Source organism: Triticum urartu, chromosome 6A, assembly GCF_056163025.1.
Source record: "Triticum urartu cultivar PI428250 chromosome 6A, HENAU_Tu73, whole genome shotgun sequence".
In the NCBI taxonomy this organism is placed as follows: Eukaryota; Viridiplantae; Streptophyta; class Magnoliopsida; order Poales; family Poaceae; genus Triticum; species Triticum urartu.
The window spans coordinates 539,770,261-539,794,006 of NC_141878.1; the positions used below are offsets into that span (position 1 = coordinate 539,770,261).

General features: G+C 45.7%; 1 long non-coding RNA gene across 1 annotated transcript; it reads right to left on the reverse strand.

Moving 5' to 3' along the window:
* Nucleotides 1-15,876: 15,876 nt before the first annotated feature.
* Nucleotides 15,877-18,951, reverse strand: LOC125516900 (uncharacterized). The gene is made up of 2 exons (XR_015608779.1): nucleotides 18,079-18,951; nucleotides 15,877-16,150 (listed from the first exon to the last, which is right to left on the reverse strand). It is a non-coding gene; the product is annotated as an uncharacterized LOC125516900 (long non-coding RNA).
* Nucleotides 18,952-23,746: the final 4,795 nt, after the last annotated feature.

Sequence of the window (23,746 nt, forward strand, 5' to 3'; positions counted from 1 at the left end):
TGTCCCAATCTCACCCGGAACCTTTCCGGTGTCCAAATATAGTCGTCCAATATATCGATATTTATGCATCGCTACGGGTGAGAAGGTCTCATCGTAGTCAATCCCTTGAACTTGTCGGAAACCTTTTGTGACAAGTCAAGCTTTGTAGACAGTAACATTACCGTCAGCGTCAGTCTTCTTCTTGAAGATCCATTTATTCTCAATTGCTTGCCGATCATTGGGAAAGTCAACCAAAGTCCACACTTTGTTCTCATACATGGATCCCATCTCAGATTTCATGGCTTCAAGCCATTTTGCGGAATCTGGGCTCACCATCGCTTCTTCATAGTTCGTAGGTTCATCATGATCTAGTAGCATGACTTCCAGAACAGGATTACCGTACCACTCTGGTACGGATCTTACTCTAGTTGATCTACGAGGTTCAGTAGTAACTTGTTCTGAAGTTTCATGATCATCATCATTAGCTTCCTCACTAATTGGTGTAGGTGTCACAGAAACCGGTTTCTGTGATGTACTACTTTCCAATAAGCGCGATTGCATTGCATACAATAAAGCGACAACCATATGGCTCCTGCCAGTAGCCGATAACTCGGTTAAAAACATGATCATCTCATACAATAAAATTTAGCATCATGTCTTTACCATATCACATCACAACATGCCCTGCAAAAACAAGTTAGACGTCCTCTACTTTGTTGTTGCAAGTTTTACGTGGCTGCTACGGGCTTAGCAAGAATCGTTCTTACCTACGCATCAAAACCACAACGATAGTTTTTCAAGTTGATGTTGTTTTAACCTTCGCAAGGACCGGGCGTAGCCACACTCGGTTCAACTAAAGTTGGAGAAACTGACACCCGCCAGCCACCTATGTGCAAAGCACGTCGGTAGAACCAGTCTCGCGTAAGCGTACGCGTAATGTCGGTCTGGGCCGCTTCATCCAACAATACCGCCGAACCAAAGTATGACATGCTGGTAAGCAGTATGACTTATATCGCCCACAACTCACTTGTGTTCTACTCGTGCATAACATCAACGCATAAAACCTAAGCTCTGATGCCACTGTTGGGGAACGTAGTAATTTCAAAAAAATTCCTACGCACACGCAAGATCATGGTGATGCATAGCAACGAGAGGGAAGAGTGTTGTCTACGTACCCTTATAGACCGGAAGCGGAAGCGTTAGCATAACGCGGTTGATGTAGTCGTACGTCTTCACGGCCCGACCGATCAAGCACCGAAACTACGGCACCTACGAGTTCTAGCACATGTTCAGCTCGATGACGATCCCCAGACTCCGATCCAGCAAAGTGTCGGGGATGAGTTCCGTCAGCACGATGGCGTGGTGACGATCTTGATGTTCTACCGTCGCAGGACTTCGCCTAAGCACCGCTACAATATTATCGAGGATTATGGTGGAGGGGGGCACCGCACACGGCTAAGAGATCAATGATCAATTGTTGTGTCTCTGGGGTGCCCCCTGCCCCCGTATATAAAGGAGTGGAGGAGGGGCCGGCCAAGGAAGGTGGCGCGCCCTAAGGGGGAGTCCAACTCCCACAGGGAGTAGGACTCCCCTTTTTCCTATTAGGAGTAGGAGAGGGAAGGAAGAGGAAGGAGGGAGGAAGGAAAGGGGGCCCGACCCCCCTCCCAATTCGGATTGGGCTTGGGGGGCGCGCCCCCTCCCTTGCTCCTTTCCCCTCCTTTCCACTAAGGCCCCATAAGGCCCATATACCTCCCGGGGGGTTCCGATAACCTCCCGGTGATCCAGTATTGTTCCAATCTCACCCGGAACCTTTCTGGTGTCCAAATATAGTCGTCCAATATATCGATATTTATGTCTCGACCATTTCGAGACTCCTCGTCAAGTCCGTGATCACATCCGGGACTCCGAACAACCTTCGGTACATCAAAATATATATAAACTCATAATGAAACTGTCATCGTAACGTTAAGTGTGCGGACCCTACGGGTTCGAGAACAATGTAGACATGACCGAGACACGTCTCCGGTCAATAACCAATAGCGGAACCTGGATGCTCATATTGGCTCCTACATATTCTATGAAGATCTTTATCGGTCAGACCGCATAACAACATACGTTTGTTCCCTTTGTCATCGGTATGTTACTTGCCTGAGATTCGATCGTCGGTATCTCAATACCTAGTTCAATCTCGTTACCGGCAAGTCTCTTTACTCGTTCTATAATACATCATCTTGCAACTAACTTATTAGTTGCATTGCTTGCAAGGCTTAAGTGATGTGCATTACCGAGAGGGCCCAGAGATACCTCTTCGACAATCGGAGTGACAAATCCTAATCTCGAAATACGCCAACCCAACATGTACCTTTGAAGACACCTGTAGAGCACCTTTATAATCACCCAGTTACGTTGTGACGTTTGGTAGCACACAAAGTGTTCCTCCGGTAAACGGGAGTTGCATAATCTCATAGTCATAGGAACATGTATAAGTCATGAAGAAAACAATAGCAACATACTAAACGATCGGGTGCTAAGCTAATGGAATGGGTCATGTCAATCACATCATTTTCCTAATGATGTGATCTCGTTAATCAAATGACAACTCATGTCTATGGTTAAGAAACATAACCATCTTCGATTAACGAGCTAGTCAAGTAGAGGCATACTAGTGACACTTTGTTTGTTTATGTATTCACACAAGTATTATGTTTCCGGTTAATACAATTCTAGCATGAATAATAAACATTTATCATGATATAAGGAAATAAATAATAACTTTATTATTGCCTCTAGGGCATATTTCCTTCAACCTTGAATTCTATCCACTGCGTCATAAGGTGGCAATTCTGAGACTCCGTGATAGCATCCACGGGGTAGCTAGCAGGATCCGTGAAGACAGGCTCCTGAAGCGGCTCCTTGGAAGCCACGCTGCTTCTCCGCTGAGATGGCGGGGTAGCTTCGGGTGTCGCAGCTTCGGCAGGTCACGCGCTGCGGGCCTCGTCTCATTCCTCTAGCGCTTGTACCCTTGTGTGCAGCGCCTGTAGTTGGGTCAACTCCTTTTTCTTCTTCCTCTCCCAGCGTTTGTAACCGCCTGCGTCGGGAAATCCAGCCTTCCACGAAAGGGAGCCTGGTGTGACTCATGTCCGTCCGGGGTGCTCGGGATTTCTGAGGGCCTCTGTGAGCTCGTCGTTCTCTCTGTACGGAACGAACGTCCCTTGCTGCGCCTTTTCGATATACTCCTGAAGCTTCTAGATGGGTGTGTTCAGCTGCTCGTTGGTCCAAATGCAGTTCCCTGTTACAGGGTCCAATTTTCCCCCAACCCCGAAGAACCAAGTCCTGCAACAGTCTGGCCAGCGTCGCGTCTCTGGTTCGATCCCTTTAGCAATGAGGTCATTCTCAGCCTTGTCCCACAACGGCCGGGCTTTCAGGTAGCCACCTGACCCCATGCGATGGTGATGCTTCTTCTTTGCCGCATTTTTATTGTTTGTCGCTAACATCTTCGCTGCTCTCTCAGATTTCTTTTTGGTGACAAATGCGTGCCACTGATCTTTGATCTTCTCAAATTGGCCGATGAATTCTGGAGTCTTGTCTTGGTCGACAAATGATGATTTCAGCTCATTCTTCCACCTCCTGAATAGCTCAGACATCTTCTTAAGAGCATAAGCCTTGATCATTGGCTTTTAACTGGATTCTCCGGATCCTCCTCTGGCGGGAAGGTGAAATTTTCCTGCAGCGCGGTCCAAAGATCAGCTTTCTGCCCATCGCTGACATAAGACACATGAGAGTCTTTGTCCTTAGGCTTCAACCATTGCTCGATGCTGATCGGGATCATGTCCCTAACTAGAACCCTGCACTGAGCATTAAATTTTTGCTTGGTCCGGAGGGGTTTGATCGGTTGGCCAGCGCGATCAATTTCGATGATCGTGTACCTTTCATCCGAGCGCAACTTTCTCTTCGGGCCTCGTCTCGTTATCGAAGTGTTGCTCGATCCGGAGGGCTAGAAAATAAGAAAAAGAAGATAGTTAATATGTGTACATACCAAAAGCAATTAATGCATCAATTTGGTATAGTCGGCACATGCTTAATTAATTAATATATACACCTGGCCGGACTCCGTTCGGTCACCGGAGCCGTCATCACGGTGTCCTTCCCCCTCCATTCGGTCACCGGAGCCGTCATCACGGTGTCCTTCCCCCTCCATTCGGTCACCGGAGCCGTCATCACGGTGTCCTTCCCCCTCCATTCGGTCACTGGAGCCGTCATCACGGTGTCCTTCCTCCATTGTTTGATCATCGTCGTCGTAGCCTGCTTCTTCATCCTGTCTTTCCAGACCATCGGTGCATGTGTCGTTGAGAAATGACAAGTCGGCATCGATTATCTCCCCCAACACCGCTTCTTATGCTTCGTCTCGGGGGTGCGGATCCATAGTTTCTGCAAATATTTACAACATGACAATTATTATTCAAACATGACAGATGGATATATTAGTGGCAAACGTTGAAGCTAGCTAAGCACAATAAGGAATCATATTAGTGGCCTGGCCTCGACGCTTCTCTAGGGTTTGGGGTGGCCTCGACGACAACGCTCTTTTAACTTGGTAAATTTGGGTGGTCTCAAGAGAGTTTGTCGATCGGGTAGGGGCGCGGCGGGAGGGGGTAGGAGACCGACATTGTTTTTTCTAGGGTTTGGGTGTCCTCGAGAGTTTTGGTCGAGCGAGAGGGCCGGGAGGTGCACCCATGGTATAAGTTATCACGGTCGAGAGGGGGTATATATATCGACCGCCCCTCATGTCGAAGTTATCCGGGAGGGAGTTATATCAACAACGACGACATACATACATGGGAAAATAATGTTATAGGGGAGGGGGTATATCGACCCCCCCCCCTTGTGTTGAAATTATCGGGACATAAATTATACATACATGGAAAAAAAAAAGAAAAGGGAGAAGAAAAAAAATAAGAAGAAAAAAAAAGAGGAGAAGAAGAATTCTTCTTCTCCTCTTTTTTTTCTCCTTTTTTCCTCTTCTTATTTATTTCTCCTCTTCTTCTCCTTTTTCTTTTCCTTCTTCCTAAACTAAACATATGTAAACTAAAATAATCCTAACTTTTGCATACGAACATATATATAAACTAAAAATTCTATGAACAAAATTACAATAGAAAAAATCATAAAATTTTTATTAAAAAATGACATATTCTTTGCATATGAACATACAAACATTTGCATATTCTACAATGATATCACCCCAAAAAATCTATGAACAGAAAAAATCCTATCTTTTGCATATTATGAACATACATACATCATCATCATCATCTACTACTACTACAATATGAACATATATATATATATATATATGTGTGTGTGTGTGTGTGTGTGTGTGCGTGTGTGTGTGTGTGAATAGGGGGCCTGCTTCATCGTCAGCGTCGGGGCGGGCGGCGGTGTTGGGGCGGGCGCGCGGCGGCGTTGGGCGCGGGGGAGAAGGGGGGAGGAGGCGGAACCGTGCGGTGAGGCGCTCACAGTGCACGCGAGCGGCGGCGAGGTCGGGGCAGGGCGCGGCGTGCGCGATGGCGAGGCGCAGCGAGGTCAAGGCAGGGCTCGGCGACGGCGAGGTCGGGGCGGGGCGCGTCGACGTCGGGGCGGGGTGCGGTGAGGCGGGGGCAAGGGCGACGGCGATGACGGAGACGGTGGACGGGGGCGCGCGGCAGCCTGGCGGCGTCGATGTCGTCGGCGTCGTCGAGGCGGAACTGCGAGATGAGAAGTGAAAATGTTCACAAGTCCTTCTTATATACTAAGAGCATTGGTTCCGGTTCATAGCACAAACCGGGACCAATGCACCCTTTAGTCCCGGTTGGTGCCACCAACTGGGACCAAAGGTATCTTTTCAGCAGCCCAAAGGGCAGGAAGCGGTGACCACGAACCGGAACCAATGCACCCCTTTAGTCCTGGTTTGTGCCACGAACCGGGACCAAAGGCCTGGCACAGCCGGGTGGTGGTGGGAGTTTAGTCCCACCTCGCTAGTCGAGAGCGGCACGCAGTGGTTTATAAGCCCCCACTGCCGCACCCCTCTCGAGCTCCTCTCCATTGCAGGATTACGGGGCTAATTGTGACTGCTGTGCCTGATGGACCTATTGGGCCTTCTGCGGGCCTGAATCCTGGCCCATTGATGAGTTTCTAGTCGTATTCATGCTGTGGTGGCCCAGTAGGTGGCAAAATTTTTATTTTTTTCTTTTTTGCTTTATTTTTTTGTTTTGTTTCTACTTACAACAAAATACTTATTTATTTTATTTTATTTTGTTTCTAATTACTTATTTATTTTATTTTATGATAATTATTTTTGCTATTAAAGTTTCTAACAAAAAAAGTTCTTTATGAATTTTTTTTTTGCTTTTAATGATTTTGAACAGAAAATACTTTGATAATTTTAGTTGCATCAATTTTATATAATTTTAGTTTCAAAAATTTTAGAGGTTGCTTATAATGTTTTGAACAGAAAATACTTTGATATTTTTAGTTTCATAAATTTTATTTATGTTATTAAATTTTATTTTATTTTATTTTATTTCTACTTATATTTTATTAAATTTTATAATATTTTGTTTCAAATTACTTATTTAATTTATTTTATGATAATTCATTTTACTGAAAGACCCTGAAATTCATTATTTTTCATGCATTTACTGATTATTTTGAGCTATAAGACCCTGAAATTGAAAAGCACTACAAATGAACTCTGAAAAGGTTGAAAGTTGACATGGTATCATCATTTCATCCACATAGAATGTGCAAGAAAGTAGAGAGGCTTACGCCAAAAATTGGATGCACTTCGTGTACAAAATGCACAATCTCTTTCGAAGTATCACGGTTTTATACGAAACTCGTCTGTTAGAAAGGGATTTCATTTTTGTGAACTTATTTGAACTCCATACTTTTTCTTTATTCAAAATGCACCATTCAAAGCCACATCATCAAATTTCAACCCTTTTTGACTTCATTTGTTATTTTTCATGCATTTACTGATTATTTTGAGTTATAAGACCCTGAAATTGAAAAGCACTACAAATGAACTCTAAAAAGGTTTAAAGTTGGAATGTTATCATCATTTCACCCACAGCATGTGCAAGAAAGTAGAGAGGCTTACGGCAAAAACTGGATGCACTTCGTGTACAAAACGGACAGTCTCTTTCGAAGTATCAGGGTTTCATACGGAAACTCGTCTGTTACAAAGGGATTTCATTTTTTTGAACTTATTTGAACTCCATACTTTTACTATGTTCAAAATGCACCATTCAAAGTCACATCATCAATTTTCAACCCTTTCTGACTTCATTTGTTATTTTTCATGCATTTACTGATTATTTTGAGCTATAAGACCCTGAAATTGAAAAGCACTACAAATGAACTCTGAAAAGGTTGAAAGTTGGCATGGTATCATCATTTCACCCACATAGCATGTGCAAGAAAGTAGAGAGGCTTACGGAAAAACTGGATGCACTTCGTGTATAAAATGCACTATTCAAAGCTACATCATCAATTTAGTACATATAGCTCTCATGGATAGATAAGTGACCAAATCAATAGAAGTTCATCATCACAATTAAAACAAAGTACATACATAGTTCTCATTGAACAACATATAGCTCTCCAGAGCATCTAGTTAAACCATACATTGAAACTATGTGAAACCTTTCAATGCAACAATAAATGTGATCATAATCACAACCAAGGTAAAAATTGATCCAACGGCATAATGATACCAAGCCTCGGTATGAATGGCATATTTTCTAATCTTTCTCATCTTCAACCCCATTGCATCCATCTTGATCTTGTGATCATCGACGACATCCGCAACATGCAACTCCAATATCATCTTCTCCTCCTCAATTTTTTTATTTTTTCCTTCAAGTAATTGTTTTCTTCTTCAACTAAATTTAACCTCTCGACAATAGGGTCGGTTGGAATTTCTGGTTCAACTACCTCCTACATAAATAAAATCTATGTCAACTTGATGGGCATAATTGTCATAAATAATAAATGAACCAAATAGTTATAAAAGATAATATATACCACATCTGAATCATAGCCAGGACGAGGGCCGACGGGGCCGGATACCAAAACCATCGCACTATATAAGCACAAGCAATAATAAAAGTAAGAAAATTAGACAAGTATCTATCTAAAGTAAGAATTTTTTTCTTTCAGAAGAAGATAAGAGGCTCACCACAGTGGTGCAGGCGACGAGATCGGCGAGGGAGATCGACGGCGGTGAAGACGGGGACGGGACGTGACGGATCGCTAAATCTAGATAAATCTCGGGGAAAATGAAATTTGGAGGTCGAGCTTCGAGAGGAGATAGCTTAACTAGCGTGGTTTGGACATTTCATCGAAACATCCTAGTGTGCATAGGAGGTGAGCTAGAGCACCCAAATGCTCTCTCCTCGCCGGCCAGAAAAAACAGAGCACTGTGGAGTGCTCTGCTGCATCAATGGAGTATATATAGACAACTCATTTGTCCCGGTTCATGGCTGGAACCAGGACTAGAGCCCAGCCTTCTGTCCCGGTTCGAGCCAAGAACCGGGACCAATGTTTGTGGGCCAGGAGCGAGGCCCATTGGTCCCGGTTCGTGCCTGGAACCGGGATAAACGGGTCCATACGAACCGAGACCAATGCCCACGAGGCCCCGGCCGGCCCCTTGGGCTCATGAACCGGGACGAATGCATCCATTGGTCCCGGTTCGTGGAAGAACCAGGACTAATGGCCTGACCAGGCCCGAACGAAAGCCCCCTTTTTCTACTAGTGGCATCACCGGGAAACCTATCACGAGCACTTGATTTAAATACCTCCCGTAGAATGGGAGTGTGTTTGGTCTGTTGCCAAGTTACCATTCCAAAAATTAGCTGGCCAAATTTGCGGTTGAGGTTTTGATTACCACAAGTTGCTAACAGTGGCTAAAAACACGAAGTAGAGTTGCCATTGGCATGCCAAAAAATTGGTATCATCCAAACAAGGATCACGTTTTGGTCATGTACAAAAAATGATTATTTTCTTATAAACAACATTTTTATTCACTCATAATGAAGCATCAAGAAGATACAAGACACGATGAGCCAATATCCGACCTTTGCACTATTATGATGCACATAGCCAATAGTAATGCACACAGACAAAGTATTACGTCGACAAAAAAGTAAAGTCATACAAGACCGAAGCTTTGTCTAGACGGAGAAAAAGTAACGAAGATCCACGCCGAACAGTTGTTGACATGACAAAGATGTTTGAGTGTACACAATTTGGACGTGGACACAACCACGCTAACTGAAAGTCGTGCAAACATGAAGCAGACAATCTGGTCGCCGAGAGCGTCTTTGGAGCCAATAGCATCCATCGACGCATGATCGCGATTACACTGATGAGGAAACGGACCACCAAAACCCCCATTTGGAACGCATCGGCGATATCACGCCTGCATCACTAGTGTACGTCAGTGGTAAATCTGGACATTGCAACCTGCCCCTAGACAACATACCACGACTCACGACTTCATCACCATGGCTACTACCAACTCCGTCGAGCATGTGGCTCCATTGCTTGTCCATCCGCATAGCCGTCGCACACCACGTCCACAACACCACACCGCCGCGATGGATTGCTGCTACCCGCTACCAAGCACCGTCTCCATGCATCAGCCACCCAAAACAAGGCACCGGAGAGACGGGGAAAGTCGCACCTTGATAGTGTAAACTTTGGTGGCAATCCAAAAAAATACAACATGTGTATCCTTTTCACCGTTGTCCTTTATTCAGATACCATGTCTTGGAAGTTCAACATTTGACATATAGAGCTCGGCTGGGGTGTTTTTTTTCCTTCCTGTGCAACTTTTGGCATATCCATGTTGTTTGTGCAAATCCCCGCCCTACAACTTGTGCATTAGCTGCATGAGTGTCCAGGAAAGAGCCTGCTTTGCACTTTCTTACAAGTAGAGATAAGGAGCATCAAACGGTTGCAAGTATTTGGTAGCAGACTTTTTTGAAATTCTAGTGCAACAAGCTACTTCTTAAGTTCTCGCACTAGTAGACATGAGCAAGTTGCTTAGCTTAGCTGGCTAGCCTACCAATACTAAAAACTAAATAGTGCTTCACACATTGCTCCGGAAACCGTATTAAACAAATGCAAAAACATGTGCTTAAAAACAACAAAAACTAATGGAAAACAAATGCAAGAGTATTCTTGCTTTACAATTAAAAACAATGAAATTTATGAAGTATGTGACAAATATAAAAAAGAAAAGGTTCAATTGAATTTAACGTGGCGCCAACCTTTAACAAATATGTGAAGCTTGAACTATATTTCTTTGCTCCCAGCTTTCAACACATATATCATTTGTTATCAAAAAAAATGCAAAAAAATAATTTATGACTGACATGCATGACTTGATTCCGCTTGAAAAAACACATACCATCGTGATATAAGTTAGGTACATGACTTAATGAGATGGTATGGTTTGCATAAGAGTATTTGCATGACTTTTGATGTCATGTAATTTCAATCGGATGGATATCTGGGGTTTTTCCGAATACACACGAGTGTGTGTACTACTATATATTAAAGGAGATAGAGGAGGTAAAGAGTCCGTCCACGTTGGCAATTACAAATTATGCAACACCAACTCCACCCGCTCCACCCAAAAGAATAGAAAAGCTAACTTCTCACACTCACCCACGTCGACACCTCCCTAAAGAAGGTGTCCAACTCTCCTTTGAGAATACCCGCTTGCTTCCACGTTTTGCCTTCCACTTCTGTTATACACATCACATGTTGTGAAGATGGAGTCGCTCCATCAAACACAACGGCGTTATGGTGCTTCCACAGTTCCAACATCACAAGCAGTATGAGAGCTGACACGTCCTTCTTACCCAATGTTGTCGCCGTCTTCTGTGTGCACCAGTCGGTCAACCTCGAGCCACTTGTTGGGATCCACATTGGTTTGCTCATAGAATTGCAGACCCGTGGCCATACTTCCCTCGCCAGCACACACTGCAGCAATATGTGATCTATGCTTTCCTCCTCTTGCTCACAAAAAGGGCAGGCTTCTTGATGATCAAGATCGCGTCTTGCCAGTCGGTCTGACGTCCAACATTTATTTTTCAGAGAAAGCCGTGCAAAGAAGTGGCACCTCAGTGGTGCTCTAAATTTCCATGAGAACTCGACCATAGGTATAGCCTCTCTAGCCCAGAATTTTGTTGCATAGGCCGAACACGTCGAGAAGCATCCGTTCGTCTCCCAAGCCCTTGTGATGGAGTCGGGTATGTCTGCGCGTAGCTCCACCATTGCTATTTGAGTCCATAGGTGGGAGTATTCATGGAGCTCCTGGGCTATCAACTCTAGCCCGATATCAATGGCCCAAGTTCCTTCAGATAATGCTTGTGCAACCGTTCTGGACGATCTCGCACTGAGCCCAATACATGCAAAGATGTTAGGCGCCAACTCTTGAACTCTTAGCCCATGCAGCCACTGGTCCTCCAGAATAGGATACTAGTTCCATCTAGAACAATTGAAGAGATTCGTCAGGCACCGTGATCTCAAACTCTGCCCAATGTCTAGACGTGTATGTGCATTGCAGCCATGCCCATCTGGCATGCATTGCAATGTTGAGCCACCTAAGGTTTGGCAAACCCAGTACACTAGCCCACTTTGGAGACCACACTGAATTCCAGGCTACCGCACACTGGCCTCCATTCGCGTGTGGTTTGGCACACCAAAGGAATCCACGACATATCTTGACCATGGCCATGATCGTCTTGAGTGGAATGTTGAGTGTCATCACTGCATGAATAAGTATCGCGGACATCATTGACTGGACCAACATCATTCTCCCACTTTTCGGCATATTTGCCGCCTTCCAGTTTGGAAGGCATCCGGCAAGCTGGTCGACCAATCCCGAGAGTTCGGCAGCCATTTGTTTCCTGATCGTGAGTGGAAGACCCAAGTATTTGCAAGGGAAGTTACCGATCAGGCATCCAAGTATCTCACTAACTCGTTCCATATTCTCTGGAGTGCATCTTATGGGTAGTGTTGCGCTCTTCAACATGTTGACTTGCAAACCCGAGACCTCTCCAAATAGTTGAAGCAAGGATGCGCATGCTTAGAGATCCATGTCATTAGGCTTGATAAAAATCATAACATCATCGGCAAACATGGAGAGTCTTTGTGACATTCCTCTTCTTGCAAGAGGTGATAAGATCCCACGTGCAGAAGCAAGCTCAAACATTCTTTGAAGGGGCTCCATGATGAGGATGAAGAGCATAGGCAACAGGGGTCACCTTGCCGTAGTCCTTGACAAGTGTAGATAGGTTTGCCGGGCACTCCATTCACCATGATCTGTAATGAGATTATGTGGAAGCATGCGTGTTAAATTTTTTACTAGTGGGGGCTATGTATTTAAATATAGAATAGTTGCCTCATGTTTTTAGCATATGGTATTTTGCACGATAAGCAATAGTATGAAACCATTACTAAGTGAATGCTCGATCTTTGCATAGCAAGATGCATACATCTACCAAATACAAAACAAGAAAAATGTCTTACTAAAAATGTAAAAATAAAGTGTTGCTCTAATCCCGATCACAAATAATGCTCCCATACGAACAGTACATTCCTAAAGTAAAAAGTAAAAAAATGGGAGTTTTTATGGATAAACATCGACAAGTGTTCTAACATTCTGCAAAATTTTGCCACCAAATGCATCCGTAGAGGTGTGTGCCAAAACAAAACAAAAAAGGTGCTCCAAAAATGCATCTTTTTAGCCCTGTTTTTTTTCTGTACAGGGCTCCACGGATGTCTTTTCAAGGTCAAAATTTGAAGGATATTAAAACATTTATTGATGCTTATCCACGAAAAATTTCAGATTTCTTTTACTAGTTTTCTCAGAATTTATAGTCCATAAGGTGGTTTCAAGCTCGGATGCAGATAATCCATGTCTAAAAAACGGTCTTGCACCTTCTTGTAAACGAATCCCTATAACAGGCTAGAAACGCGACACATATATGTGCATGCAAGCGCATCGCGGCCGCATATACCACTTTGGAATTTTCTTCGCAACATGCCCCACCTCTTATCTTAGTCATTATATATGCAATTACTCAATGAATTAACTGATTGGTTGGGTTTTCTTGCGCCCAGATATGTGGATCAAATGAAACCCAGCTTCAAAGTTGGAGCTAGCTAGGTAGCTAGCGTAAGAACAGAGCAGCTAGCTCACGCCAGGTCTAGTTCAGAGCTGCTCCGTTCCGAGCTTCCCGTCGAGCCGTCGCCATCTAGCTAGGCTATCAAGCTTAGAGCATTACTAGTAGAGCCCTCAAACCCTCAAACCCCTAAAAATAACTGCTTTTTTACAATTTTCATCGAAAAAAGGCGTAGACTAGAACTCCTTAACCCTTAAACCCTTAAAAAATTTTAAAAGTCCAACCCTCAAACCCTCTCCCAATCCTCAAAAGTAAGAGTTGGGGAGCAAAACCTACCCCAACCCTCATTTAGCGGTTATCCTCGTGCGGGAGGAAAAAATCCTCCCAACTCCCGCGCCCACGCCCGCGACCGCCGCTGCTAGTCGCCCCCGTCGCCGGCGGCCGCCCCGTCGACCTCCCGCGCGTAACGACAACGTCGTTCATGGGGAATATTCCATTATAAGGGTTGGATTTGAGGGTTCTAATCTTTACCCCTATTTTTTAACCCGTAAAAGTGCACAAAAAAAAATTATTTTTGAACCCTTAAAACGTTAGTGAGGGTTTGAGGGTTTGAGGGTTCTACTAGTAATGCTCTTAGGCATTTTAACGGACTTTATGGGTTTATCTCTTTGCTAGGTAGCTCTACTGTTTGGCCTGCCAGTTCATGAATGATGGGGGTGTCTTGCAGAGGCATGGCCGGCCGCAAGTGGGCGCTTGTCGCCTACGCCGCTGTGTCCGCGTCCGCGGGCAAATTTGACAATTTTCACTTATAGATGAAATCATTTCACAAAATAAACTGTTTTAAAAAATAATCACTCAGATGACCTTTTTGAGTGACGCCTGACATGAAGGCGTCACACTATATTGTACAACACTTAACTGACAAACGTTGCATGCCTTGCCAGCGTTCAGCGCCGGTAGGCGCTACACTGTATAGTGCGACGCCTAACTCTCAATCGTTGCAGAATGTAGTGTGGCGTCTTCGTGTCGGACGTCACTCAAAAAGATCATTTAAATGAAAAAAATTTAAAACAGTTTACTTTACGAAATGATTTCATTCACAGGTTAAAATTGTCAAATTTGCCGCGTCCGCGTCCGCGTCACGAACGGATCGCACAAAATACGTCGGCCGACATTGGCATGTAGTACACGCGTGTGCGTCCACTACTCGTGAGCGGCTGCACGTACGGCTGGCCGAGGAGAAGAATTGTTGGCTGGCTTTGCTCGCAAGTCTCTGGCCGGTGAAAGTTGCGCACGCGTGCCTGGCTATTTTATATTGGCCGATTGAGTTTTTCTCGAATCCGCTTTGGTCGTGAGCCCTGACGCCATTTTCCCACGCGCGCATGACCCACCCAGTTGATCAAGCGATCGAGCAAGACGAACGTACGTGCAGATTTCATTTGGCAGCACGATACCGGATCGGATCGGATCAGCGTGCGCAGGAGTCAAAGATTCAGATCACGGGCTCCTGGCTGATATCATGCAAAAGTGGCGGCATCGATCTGTAGTACTCTCTTCGGTCATTTTTACTCTGCATATAAGAAATATCTGAAGTCAAACTTCATAAAGTTTGACCATATTTATATGAAAAAATATTAACATCTATAATGCTAAATTTATACAATATGAAAACTAAAGTCATGATGCATTTGTTGTTGTTGACTTCACATTTTGAATGTTGGTATTTTTTCCTATAAATTTGGTCAAAGTTTACGAGGTTTGACTTCAGACAAGTCTTATATGTGAATTAAAAAGGACTGGAGAGAGTACTACTACATACTCCGGAAAGAAGCCGGGCGAGAGGTGCAATGGACGGACGGTCTTGATCATCCGCATCTTGGCCGCTAGCTAGCTCAAGTGGGCCTTATATCATTATAATTCCACTACGAGAAAACAAAGAGGAAGATCTAACGACGACGCCGGGAAGATCTTCCTTTGGAATCCACGGCAAGCTAGCCAGGGAGATCGCAGCCGAAAGAGATCGAGATCGAGGTCGACGAGATGACAATTGTTCACGGCACGTTGATGAACAGTAAACATCGATGACTTGAGGCGATGCCCTCGTCAATCGATCGCGGAGCAGAAGCAGGCGTGCGTGAGCGAGGCCACACGTACAGTCCGACAGCGAAACCAGATGAAGAACGATAGAAGGTTCCCGGCTGTGGTTGACCGCTTCCTCGGCGGCTCGTTCATACCACGACGACGACGATGATCGACGGGTCCGTGCGTTCCATGCAATGGCTGGTACTATGTTGTACTCCGTGTGTAACTTAACGTAAAACATTTTTGCAGTTTACATAGGTTATACTTGAGTACTTCCAAAATAGTGATCTAAACGCTCTTATATTCTTTACGGAGGGAGTACATAACAGGTGCAGGACGTAAACATTAAGATGGAGACTTGTGTGACCGAGAGCATGCTTGTACGCTTGATGTGATCGAGAGCTGGATAGAAGAACCTAGCTTCCTAATCAATAGCCTTTTGACTGACTGCTCGGCGAATGCATTCGTGAGTAAAGCTCTTAGAGATTCCTCGCAGAAAAAGAGACCTGATCCGAGGGCGAGGAGTATATTGTTCATTTGCCTTGCTGTCGGCAAGGTATAAGTGACAAGTAAAAAAACTATTTTTGTGAAATAAGTTTAAAAAAAACCTCAACATATATGTGTACATGGACTGCTCTTCTTTCAAGAAATGCTAGCTTCCTGTGCATTCGCGATTCCATACTTTTCAATTTGCATGTCAGCATTGTTCGTTGCCGATCTATAAGTAATCAAGTGGGCACTGGAGGATGACAGTGTACATACGACAATTATTGCGTGCACAATTTCACTAGGATCTAGATCGATCGACACTAAAATTGTCGGCAAGGCATCTCCAAGTGAAAAATCCAGAAAGAGACACTCATTTGTCCGCAAACACGATTCGGATGGGTCCACGAATGCCCTGTGAGAGCCTGCACATCGGTATCTTTTGTTATTCAAACGGTTCAAATGTGATTCAAACTAGATTAGAGTATATTACAACAAACTAGATATAATTTATTTAAACTTAGCCTAATCTACGTAACTAGGCAGACACTGATCCGTTGCGGAGCTTCTTCTTGACCAAGGATGCCTGCGCGTAGGAGCACGACAACCACATGGATAAGGAGGAGGGGCTCAACGACAAGCGGCAACGCGGATAGGAGCCCTCATGTCGGGACGTCAGTTGAACGGTTTTGTACCCGCCGAGTAACCACATAGCTTGACAGCCCACGCGCTCCTCCACGGCTATCTTGCAAGCCATCATAGCACGACTACAATGGGGAAAAGGTGGTCAGCGACGACTATTGTTTGGATAGGCGGTGGAGAGTGGATAGTGAAGAGGCAGAGAGCGAACGGTTAAAAAGAGGGGAACGGCCTATTGGGTCGACGTGGCAGATATCCAGGACTCCCCTACTCTTCCCCTCGCTTTGTGCAAGGTGTGGAGTAGCTTTGGAGATGCCCTAGTAGCCGCACTTCTTGTCAGCTTGATAGTGGCCACATTCATGTTCAAACTTCAAACACCTCTTACACGAATAAGTTGTATGTGTTCTTCTTCGATGCGTCTAATATATTCTTAACCAACCCACTTAACTTTTTTGTCTAGCTACCTGGCGTTCGCTGGGGTGAGATTCCAACGAACGCCTCTCACTCCAGCGAGCACCCCTAAAGCTATCCAGTTTGTATCGCATGGCGGTGGTTTTTATCAAAAAGTCCGCGTAAATTAAACAAACAACCATGGCAGTTTTGTAAAATGCCATGCCGACCACATAAATTGCCAGCCCCGGCGTTTGCAATTGCCAGCCCTGCTGGCGCCTTTTTCTTTGGCAGGAAACCCACTCGATATACAGCTAGATGGTCCAAAAAAACATATTCGATCCCTACGAACCAACGTACGCCTTTCTATTAGTTGGTTGCAGGCCAAGTATAAGCACGTGAGGTTTCTGGATTGTGATCTATATATTTCTAGGTACATATGCTTGAGAAAAAGAGTTTTCCCCCGCTTTATAGATAAAGCATCACCGAACAACCGAATCCTGCCGATATAAACACACACACCGCACACACTCAAGGCTGGATACAAGGACGCTGATAACAGCAACACTACCCCAACAAAATCCTAGCCAACATCAGATGAACACAATAAGCACTACTACGATGATGTCGGGGCCCTCAACCGTGGGCGGGCCACCGCGAAGAGGAGAAGCCGAGTAGGATGAACAATGAGCTCCAGAGCGACGCCTTCAGCAAGGGAACGACACCATCGTGTCGCCATCACCCAATCCAAGGATTAGAGTTTTCCCCGGAGCACTCCGACGACAAATGAGATGCCGCGACGGCGCCTTCAAGAAAGGGACGACGCTGGAACGCCGCCGCCGTCGGCCTGGCAGAGCAGAGCAGGTTTTCACCCCGGCCAACACTCATCGTCATCGGATTGGATGAACGACCCACCCCGGTCAACACGCCGCCCACACGGCCATGCTAACCGGAGAACGCCCAAGCCGCATGCTTCGCCCAAGAGCACCCCGGCTACCACCAACCGGGCCGCCGCCGCGGTATCCGAGCTCCACCCTCAACCAGGACACATTGAACGGACGCGGCTGACTAGAACGAAGCGGAAGCTCGCCTTCCACCCCAAAGTCGACACCTTGGCACGATCGGTGACCTCGGCGACCGGATCAGGGCCAGGGGAACTCCGGCGGCCACCCGCAGCAGCCGCCAGATGCAATGGAGGGGGCACCCTGCCCCTTCCCGAAGTCCCCTGCCACCACCAGCAGGCCTCGCGCGCACCACCACACCATGGCGCCACCCCGGCCTGACGAGCCCGTCGCTGAGTCCAAAGAAGAGGGAAGGAGCTCACCCGAGTCCGACGCAGACGAACCGCCGCCAGAGAGAGCCGCCGTTGCCGCGAGCAGATCGGACAACCACCAGGCCGCAGCAACGCCGCTGCAGACCACCCCACTCCGAGGTCAAGACCGACCTCGGCCACCGCCCGCCGCCATCCAGGAGCCGGATCCGGGAGGATCGGGCCGGATCCACGCCACCTCCCAGACCGGGAACCCCCGCGGCCGCCACGCCACAAGCGAGCCCGCCGCTCGACGTCGCGGCCCTATCAGGCAACCCCGCCGCCGAACTCCGAGCCCGCCGCCGCGCCGCCGGCCCCGCCAAAGCCCGGCGCCGCCACTCGACCGGCCGTCTCGCACCAGCCGCGGAGCACGAGGGGGGAGGGAAGAAGAGGCCCCGCCGCCGCCCCCACCGGCCGGGCTTCGCCCGACGACGTCGCTGGGCGGCAGCGAGGGAGGAGAGCAGAGGAGGGGGAGGGTGAGTCGCGGCGGCTAGGGTTGCCCCCCGGGTCGCTCGCGAGAGCGACACGGGAGGGGACGGGGAGCTGTGTCTCAATTGGCCAGAGGTACATATGCTTTCCAGGGAAAACTTTGGCAAACGGCCGGGAATCCAAATCTAATCCGTCCTGCTGGGCTGCTGCACACACAAACCTTAATCGGCCAACGTGACCAGAACGAATTTCCTCTCCTGTTTCTATAACAGATCGCTTTACAAAAGCAGAATGCTTAGCCGCGATTCCCTCCGGATAAGATTGTTCCTCTTGTGAACAAACCCGGTAGCTTCGTCTGAATTTTAGCTGTGTGGCAAACGCTAGCACTTGCATGTGCTATAGTAGTGGTCGAATAACTTTGTCTTCTTGCAGGCACATGCAAATAATATTTGCATGTACTCCCTCTGTTTCTAAATATAAGTTTTTTAGACATTTAAAATGAAATACAACATAATGCATGTAAACATATTTTAGAGTGTAGATTCATTCATTTTGCTTCGTATGTAGTCATTTGATGAAATTTTTAGAAAGACTTATATTTGGGAACAGAGGGAATATATGTGATCCTGCTAACCTTTTGGCGGGAATTCTAGATTGGGATCAAGAATTTTGGCCTCTGCGCCACTACAGACATATGCAATTCCTTTTTGTAAAAACAATGGCAACAAATTATTTATCACCAAAGATGGCTTGACGTGATTGGACAAATGCATTAGCACATGATGAGACATGGCCACTTTTTCTCAAAAAAAACATGAGACATGGCCAATACTTTATTTTTGCGGGTGACATGACCACTACTTTAGCCGCCTAAAGTTACTTCGCAAACACACCGGCAACTTTTCAGCCGGACAAACTAGAGCTCATCAGGAATGAGAATCTGAACGCATGGCAATTGTAACTTCAGAAAACATTTAAAATGAAGTCCAAACGAAACCGAACGAGCAAGATATATATGTGGCCAGTCTCATGATCATCTTATCCCTGCACCAAGCAGCCTAACTTTCTCGAGGTCTCTTCTTTTTGGGAAATCAATCAACGCTCCTTTGTAAATTGTACTTTATTTTTATTAATAGAAAATACCGTAGAACTATTGTTCTACGGGTGGGGCTTCAAAAAAAATCGCCTCTTATGCCTGTACTCAGGGAAATAATGATAACGCCCACGCGTGTGGCATGTTTGCACATCGTCCACACACCTTAATCCACGTTGATTATGTTTTGCACGAATCTTAAAGGAATCTGTTAGAATGACCTCTTTTGGTTCATAGGATAGGATTATCATAGGAATAGAAATCTTGTAGGAAATGAAATGACATGTATCTCAAATCCTATGAGTAGGAATAGGAAACAAGATGTCATTTGGTTGACACCAAAGGAATTTTTCCATTGAGTCTAGGCTCTTTTTTATTTTCCTATGAAATATGGAGGATAGGAACCAATCCTGTGTAGGAATAGGAATCCATTCCTATGAACCAAAGGGCTTTAAAGAAAAAAATCCTATAAGAATCTTATCCTTTAAAATTCCTACGAAATTTCTCTAAACCAAAGGAGACTGAGTGTCACGTGGGCATCATCGTGTGTGCGAGCGTTGGAGAGTTCGCCCACACGCCCCGCGGCATGCGTTTTGCCAGCTGCATTGTGTGCGCGAACTAGTTTCTGCACACACAACCACCACCTAGCTAATACGCGTGTGGATGAACTATTTTTTGCCCACATGACACTTGTAGGTTGTTGGATGGCAACTGCAGTTGCGTATACGTGGTAACTAGGTAAACACACATGGCAACTATGATTCGTTGCTAGACGATAATTGCATTTGCGCGTACGTGGCAATCAGGATAAACACACATGCCAACTGTAATTAACCATACATAGCCACTACGGTTGGACCACACGTGGTAACTAGGTAAGCACACATGGCAACTATTGTTTCACCATATGTGGCAAGTAGTCAATCACACACGGTAATTATGGTTTGATTAGACGCGGCAACTACTATAAATTAGACATGACCACTATAGTTAACCAAAACAGAGAGAGTTGTCATGCTTTTACAACTGCATTTGCCATCCCGGATAACTACATCTGCCATTTCGGATGGCAACTAAATCATCATCCTGTAGGTACCTAACGTAGCTGTGTCAGGACGTGTGGGCATATTTGCTTCGTACCACATGCGCGGGGTGAGGGTGAGTAGTACTTGTTGGACGTGTGGCATGAAGTAGCTGCGCCCACACGTATGAGCAATTCTAATTTTCGCCCATACATAGCTCGTGTGGGCTACCTCCTGCTCACGCTACACACAGTATATGAGCGGATATTTAGTATACCACATGTATGAACGTTATGCGGACCCAAAAATATAGTGTCATACTACTATCTCGATCCATCCTCCGGGAAAGCAGGAGGAGAGACGGCCAAGGAGAGAAGAGCAATCCGCTACTAAAAAAAAGCTAGATCAGGAGATCAGGTGGATGGCGGATCAGCGGCCCATGCGCCGCTCCCGTGCAGTAGGCCCGTTGCCCACGAGGGCTCCGATAAACCGGGCCCATCAATGAGTGAGCGAGATTACAGTTGTATGGATACGATTGCTACGGTGTCCTTTTGTCCCTGAATACTGTAGCGTTCATGTGCACGAGTGACGGGCGGCCATGCCTTGCCTGCCTACAGTATCATCCATGCGTACTGCATGTGCGTGCAAATATGTTCGACCTGGTTCCAGTCCTTTTTTTTTTTGAGAATCAGTCCTCCGGTTGAAACGTGAAATTCGGGGTCGAACACACAGGGGTTATGTCTTCGAGACCAGTTTAAGCACGGGATTTTTACCTGGACGCCTTTCCTCTTTGTGCAAAGCAAATGACATATGAATGGATTGAAAGAAGAGAATAAGAAGAATATGTGCTCTTTACTAAATCTCGCGCATCCGGGTGCAGCGCATACGTGTGTTAGACAACTGGTTTACAAAAGTTGCGGCGCACTTGGCACTCGGGCCTGCCTGCCGGCGTGATTCGGCCCGATGGATCCACGTCCACCTGATCGACATGGTTTCGTCACTTCGGGCAACAGTAGGTGCGCCGGTCCCCGGAACGGATCAATCCGGACCTGATCGATCGAGGAGGGTGCGATGAATTATTGGTGCTTCTGGCCAGCATCCACCCATGTGGCCTTCTCCAGAGGTCGCGGATGGGCGTGACGATCAGGTGCGTTTACTTTTTATTTTATTTTTAGAGAAGTTGTTTTTTTTAGCATCAATACAGACACAAGCGCTCATATACACGCGCATACACTCACCCCTATGAACGCACACACGCACACCCTGCCCCTATGAGCATCTTCGAGAGACTGAGCCGGCATATCATCTTGAGATTTACGAAGTCACCGTAGACGTCTCGTCATCGACGGGAACGTCTCCTCTCACTGAAAGCGCATCGCCGGAAATCCTGAAATAAATCCAGGAATAATGCGAGCACCAGGACTTGAACCCTGATGGGTTGGGAATACCACTGTTCACCTAACCAACTCTTTTTCTTTTTTAAGAGAGAGAAATATGCGTTCTCCTATATGGCGTTGTCTGCGTCAAATTGACGAAATCACTAATTAAGAAGTACTCGTTGCAAAGAACACTCCACTTTCCCAGGTCGTGACAAGTGGTGCACATGTAGCGCGCCACTTATCGCAACATTTGAGTTTTCCCTTTTTTCGTAGATTCGTTTATTCAAAACATTTTATCTCTTAAACCGTGCGTTCAAATCTCGAACCGTTTTCACTATTGGATTCCTCGCGTCGAGATCTTCAAAACTAGATCCCATGTTGATAGGTTTTGACGAACTTTTTTTCACGAAAAAACTGGACGAAAAAACCAAACGGGAAGCACGGTTTTTTTCCCTTTCCGAAAGAGGCACGCCCGTGCCTCTCGTGAAATCACAACCGTGCCTCTTGTGGAAGCAAAACCGTGACTCTCGTGGAAAAAAAACAGAAAACACGTTTTTTTCGTTTCCGAGAGGCACGGCCGTGACTCTCGCGAAAGCACAACCGTGCCTGTCGCGAAAGCAAAACCGTGACTCTCGCGAAAGAAAAAAAGACAGAAAATGTGTATTTTTTCCCCTTTCCTAGAGGCACGGCCGTGACTTTCGCGAAAGCACAACCGTGCCTCTCGCGGAAATAAAACTGTAACTCTCACGAAAGAAAAAAAAATAGAAAACGCGTTTTGTTTTTCCCTTTCCTAGAGGCACGGTCGTGACTTTCACGAAAGCACAACCGTGCCTCTCGCGGAAGCAAAACCGTGACTCTCACGAAAGAAAAAAAAACAGAAAACATGTTTTGTTTTTCCATTTTTCGAGAGGCACGGCCGTGACTCTCGCAAAGGCACAACCGTACCTCTCGTGGAAGCAAAATCGTGACCCTCGCGAAAAAAAAACAGAAAACACGTTTTTTTCGTTTCCGAAAGGCACGGCCATGATTCTCGCTAAAGCACAACCATGCCTCTCGCGGAAGAAAAACCGTGACTTTCGCGAAAGGAAAATAAAAGAAAACGCGTTTTGTTCGCGCAAAAAAAAAATTCAAAATTTTTTTTGATCGAAAAGTTAAGAAAGACCGGGGGAAAACCAAAACGTCAAAAAAATCCAAAAAACCCCGTTTAAAAAGCCGAAAACGCGTGCGAAAAATAAAAAAAAATCCAAAAGAAATGTCCAGAGCACAACACGTGGCGAATGGCTGAGAGCGCGCCAAGTGACGCTGATTGTTGCGAGGCTACCGAAAAAACACTCGTTAACTAGTTGCTCTCCCAAATTGACGGAGAAACCCACCACGAGGCGCTCGACTGGGCTAGCCCAGTCGCTCGTTGCAGTCCATCGACACCGAGCTGCTTTTAGCGAACGACTCAGAAATCTGCAGCTATACGGGAAGTACTCTATCACCGTCTTTTCGGCCAGTTTTGTGAGAAACAATTTTAATATTTTTGAAAAGTTCTGCAACACGATTTTTTTGGAAAACAGGAATAATTATTGAAAATGGGAACAATTTAGAAATTCCAAATATTTTTAAAATACGAATATTTTCTTAAAGTCCTAAATGTTTTTGAAACACAACCATCACTTCAGAGTGTGAATATTTTTTGAATTTTCCAAACATTTTTTTCAAAAATACCTAAATTTGAGATAAAAGGCAAAAAGGTAAAAAATGCGGTCATTTTT